Source organism: Salmo salar, chromosome ssa26 (genome assembly GCF_905237065.1).
Source record: "Salmo salar chromosome ssa26, Ssal_v3.1, whole genome shotgun sequence".
Lineage (NCBI taxonomy): Eukaryota > Metazoa > Chordata > Actinopteri > Salmoniformes > Salmonidae > Salmo > Salmo salar.
This window is the reverse complement of record NC_059467.1, coordinates 25,450,415-25,456,504: the sequence shown is the minus strand read 5'-3', so window position 1 is coordinate 25,456,504 and position 6,090 is coordinate 25,450,415.

Here is a 6,090-nt window from a genome sequence, read left to right as displayed (position 1 = left end):
CTGTCGGAGACAGGCTGGGCACATCAGATTAAGGTTGGGCGACCGGTTTCTGGACCACATCCGTAGAGGATAAGGGTGGACTGACCAGTCCCTGGAACATCCTGATCCTGTTCCCATCTATAACTGTAGAGGATAAGGGCGGACCGACCAGTCCCTGGAACATCCTGATCCTGTTCCCATCTATAACTGTAGAGGATAAGGGTGGACCGACCAGTCCCTGGAACATCCTGATCCTGTTCCCATCTATAACTGTAGAGGATAAGGGCGGACCGACCAGTCCCTGGAACATCCTGATCCTGTTCCCATCTATAACTGTAGAGGATAAGGGCGGACCGACCAGTCCCTGGAACATCCTGATCCTGTTCCCATCTATAACTGTAGAGGATAAGGGTGGACTGACCAGTCCCTGGAACATCCTGATCCTGTTCCCATCTATAACTGTAGAGGATAAGGGCGGACCGACCAGTCCCTGGAACATCCTGATCCTGTTCCCATCTATAACTGTAGAGGATAAGGGCGGACCGACCAGTCCCTGGAACATCCTGATCCTGTTCCCATCTATAACTGTAGAGGATAAGGGTGGACCGACCAGTCCCTGGAACATCCTGATCCTGTTCCCATCTATAACTGTAGAGGATAAGGGTGGACTGACCAGTCCCTGGAACATCCTGATCCTGTTCCCATCTATAACTGTAGAGGATAAGGGCGGACCGACCAGTCCCTGGAACATCCTGATCCTGTTCCCATCTATAACTGTAGAGGATAAGGGCGGACCGACCAGTCCCTGGAACATCCTGATCCTGTTCCCATCTATAACTGTAGAGGATAAGGGTGGACCGACCAGTCCCTGGAACATCCTGATCCTGTTCCCATCTATAACTGTAGAGGATAAGGGTGGACTGACCAGTCCCTGGAACATCCTGATCCTGTTCCCATCTATAACTGTAGAGGATAAGGGCGGACCGACCAGTCCCTGGAACATCCTGATCCTGTTCCCATCTATAACTGTAGAGGATAAGGGTGGACCGACCAGTCCCTGGAACATCCTGATCCTGTTCCCATCTATAACTGTAGAGGATAAGGGTGGACCGACCAGTCCCTGGAACATCCTGATCCTGTTCCCATCTATAACTGTAGAGGATAAGGGTGGACTGACCAGTCCCTGGAACATCCTGATCCTGTTCCCATCTATAACTGTAGAGGATAAGGGCGGACCGACCAGTCCCTGGAACATCCTGATCCTGTTCCCATCTATAACTGTAGAGGATAAGGGTGGACCGACCAGTCCCTGGAACATCCTGATCCTGTTCCCATCTATAACTGTAGAGGATAAGGGTGGACCGACCAGTCCCTGGAACATCCTGATCCTGTTCCCATCTATAACTGTAGAGGATAAGGGTGGACCGACCAGTCCCTGGAACATCCTGATCCTGTTCCCATCTATAACTGTAGAGGATAAGGGTGGACTGACCAGTCCCTGAAACATCCTGATCCTGTTCCCATCTATAACTGTAGAGGATAAGGGTGGACCGACCAGTCCCTGGAACATCCTGATCCTGTTCCCATCTATAACTGTAGAGGATAAGGGTGGACCGACCAGTCCCTGGAACATCCTGATCCTGTTCCCATCTATAACTGTAGAGGATAAGGGCGGACCGACCAGTCCCTGGAACATCCTGATCCTGTTCCCATCTATAACTGTAGAGGATAAGGGTGGACCGACCAGTCCCTGGAACATCCTGATCCTGTTCCCATCTATAACTGTAGAGGATAAGGGCGGACCGACCAGTCCCTGGAACATCCTGATCCTGTTCCCATCTATAACTGTAGAGGATAAGGGCGGACCGACCAGTCCCTGAAACATCCTGATCCTGTTCCCATCTATAACTGTAGAGGATAAGGGTGGACTGACCAGTCCCTGGAACATCCTGATCCTGTTCCCATCTATAACTGTAGAGGATAAGGGCGGACCGACCAGTCCCTGGAACATCCTGATCCTGTTCCCATCTATAACTGTAGAGGATAAGGGCGGACCGACCAGTCCCTGGAACATCCTGATCCTGTTCCCATCTATAACTGTAGAGGATAAGGGCGGACCGACCAGTCCCTGGAACATCCTGATCCTGTTCCCATCTATAACTGTAGAGGATAAGGGTGGACCGACCAGTCCCTGGAACATCCTGATCCTGTTCCCATCTATAACTGTAGAGGATAAGGGTGGACCGACCAGTCCCTGAAACATCCTGATCCTGTTCCCATCTATAACTGTAGAGGATAAGGGCGGACCGACCAGTCCCTGGAACATCCTGATCCTGTTCCCATCTATAACTGTAGAGGATAAGGGTGGACCGACCAGTCCCTGGAACATCCTGATCCTGTTCCCATCTATAACTGTAGAGGATAAGGGCGGACCGACCAGTCCCTGGAACATCCTGATCCTGTTCCCATCTATAACTGTAGAGGATAAGGGTGGACCGACCAGTCCCTGGAACATCCTGATCCTGTTCCCATCTATAACTGTAGAGGATAAGGGCGGACCGACCAGTCCCTGGAACATCCTGATCCTGTTCCCATCTATAACTGTAGAGGATAAGGGCGGACCGACCAGTCCCTGGAACATCCTGATCCTGTTCCCATCTATAACTGATGCATCACACAGTTTCTCCATTTAGACATTTGTTTTGGACCTCTTTCAGAGGAAAAAATTTTTTTTTTTTTTCTCCCCCTGGAAACACATGACAACATATTCCACTTTACCATTCACTAAAGCATACAATGTTCTTCATTTCATCAGTCTGTCATGACAGATGCCTTACAGAATACATAATATAAATCATCAATCTACATTATTCAAGCTTGCTTACTGGTGTGGTATTTTTGCTACCTTGTCTTTTTTCTCTACCCTTTCATAAGGAACTGCACAATGTACCTGTTATCAAAGGACGTTGACAAACCTCCCACATCTGAGAAAAGAAGTGACAGATGAGCTGAGAATATTTAATCTACGTTTAATAACAGTTTATATAGCAAGTAATATGGAAAAAACTAACGGACAAGTCCACAAAGCCTGTATTGCTGTATATCAGGTCATAATCTAGGATCATTGTATTATGATACCGATAAATAACTGGCAAACAAAGTGAAAGTAACTTTGTGTTTGACACTCAGATGTGACAAATACAAAACCTCTATGTTAAGACCTTGTGGAAATGGGAGTCATCCCACCCCCTGCTTCAGTAGATGGCTAGCAGAAATTATTAATATTATTAACTTCGAAATATTCGTTTTTCCAGGATTTACTCCTCCAGCAGATTTCTCAAGATTTTGGGTCCGTTTCTGGACTGTCTGGACAGAGACTGACTGTGAACACTGACTAGGAACACGTACTGTTGTTGTATCTGTCATTGTTGCTCTATTATTGTCCCATGTCTTGCTTAAGCAATACTTCACTTCATATGTCTTTTGTTTTGTACAAAATTGCTAAAGAAAATCCTTTAAAATAAAATACACAAAAAAGAAAAGACGTTGTGGAAATTAGATTCATTTAAAAGTAAAATAAAATAAACGGCCAGATCTAAATACATTGTGCCGTTTGATCTCTTTGATATGAATGACGAATGTCTGCAAACAGAACTTTGAAATAAATTGATTCCCACTGCCTTAGGGTGAAATTAATCGAATCTAGCAGTCCTTGAGACTGAGCGTTTAATCAAGCGCCTATTTCACATTAACGCAATGTTATCTACAGCAGTCAATATAACATTTTAGTGGGCCTCCACATTTCCAAAGTCCACTGCGATATGGTATTCATTCGTTTATGCAATTTGTGAGTCTTACTATATTAATATAATGAATGCTTCTCATTTAATATTTCTATGAATGATGCATTACAGAAAAAGTTGGAAGCAATTTGGAAGCCATAATAATTATTATAATATTAGGCTTATAATAATAACTATAATGCTTTAATAGATTATTTCGATTGATTGGTTTTGGGTTTAAATGACAACAACATCTCTGAGATGTGTGCATCCCGTGGAAACAAATGGTGAATATAGTCATTGGTTCGTTGGTGGAAAATATAATCACCGGTGAGTTTTACACAAGGTCTCTGATACCGGAGGGACTGAGGAAGAAAGTCCGCAAATGAGCAGCAATGTGGAGATGTGCTCTATTTAATTTAATATGGAAGGCGGCTTTGGATAAGCCTGTTTTATAGCGTCCTTAACGTCCCTGCATTTGCCCTTTGTTTTTTATTGTTGACAGTAAAGGAGAAAAGGCTATCTCTAGCCCAATCTAACAGGTAAGATTGGCCTATGCTTTCTCTAAAGGCTAACTAAACCATGTAGACTAATTTACGATTATAATTTTTTATTTAACTTAACAATCAAAGGAATCACCAAACCAATCACCACGAACTGCATAGATAAAACAGCACACCGTGAAGGCCTAATGTGTACTACAGCGTGTGGTTACATTAACAAGGCCACTTTAATGCAGCCTGTATTGAACTTTGTTATGTTGGGTTAAATACGTTTCCCTGGGTAGTAAATAATACCAGTTCATTATTTAAGTGCTTGAATGCTCAAGTCCGTTTCCTGTAATATCACTATGTAGCCATGTCCAATAGTGTTAACCGAAATCTCTGTCGCCTCATTATTTTATTTAATGAACATTCGTTTTGAAAGCATCTGAAAAGCATGCAGGCCTTCGCTCTCAAAGTGATCTACAGCAAAAGGCACTCATTTTCAAATAGCTCCAACGATGCCTTCGACTAGGCCTTTGCTACGTTTTTGGGAAACGTTTCATTATAGGCTAATTATGTTTTTTATTTTGCGTTTGATACACTTAATTAAACATTAAATTAGACATTTATCCTAATTAAAAGATTGACTCGATTTCAGCACACGCATGCAATATTTTTAAATAAACAATGAGTGTGAGATTGTGCTAAATTCGCTTAATTGATGACATTACATTTTAATGTAGCCTAATCATGTCTCACTACCCTGTCATCACCACTTCACTTGTAGGTTTTAGGAGGGTGTCAGTCTCGTTTCCAAGCTCATTACCTATGAACTACACCGTGAACATTCAGCGATCAAAGAACCATGTTGTTGCAGATAGCCTACTGCAGAGATATTTTACGCGGGATATTTTTCACCAGAGGGGCTTTGCACAGCAACTCCCTGTAATAAGATTGTAGCCTAATAGCCATATGTCCAATGCTAAATACAGTGTCTATAGTAGCCAAGCATGTTCTTCACCAATTCAATTAAAATATTTAATTTGCTGAGCAATATCCCACAAAATTGGAGATAACAATGAAATAAGTAACTCAACGAGGAAAATATGTTTTATTCCTGCATGTGACAAATAAATGTCCCAACGTCCCACGAGCTCATTAACATAGGTCTAATCTGTTATTAAAATATTGAAGTAAGTGGCAATAGAAAACACGATGACTCCTACCTCTACGTTTTGACATTTCAGTGATGTGCTTGTTGCCGAGTTTGCAATAATCGTTCGAATATAGATATATCTCCAATTATTAAGACATATTGAACTAATTTCACTGAAATGATTGGATAATAATTTTGAGCCCATAAGCCTTTAGGCCCACATAGTCTGATTTTGTTGAATTAGACGTGATTATATCAGTGTGGTTCATTTATCGACGGGACCCATTCAACCTTTGCAAACGTGTCTAATTGGAGAACCCGTGCTATAGGCTAAAGGTAAATCATTTGCGTTAAAGCTTGAACCCGGCGATATTAAAAGCTATTAATGAACTTATGTCATTCACATCAAATGAATCACATCAAGAGTGGAAGGGCTTGACACGGAGATAAATTATAAGTGCAAGGTGATTTATTTCCAATCAGTTGATGACATGAGAAAAAAGGCCTTATTCATTTCAAAAAGTCCAAAAAGTTAGATCAACGCAATATAAGGATGAAGTTGTAGATATTCTGAATATATGCGAACTCATCTTTAACTATAGAAATTATATTCTGAGTGATATGGTTTCCAGAAAAATAAAATGTAATTCTGCTTAAACACATACCCCCCTCCCCCCCCCCCAAACAT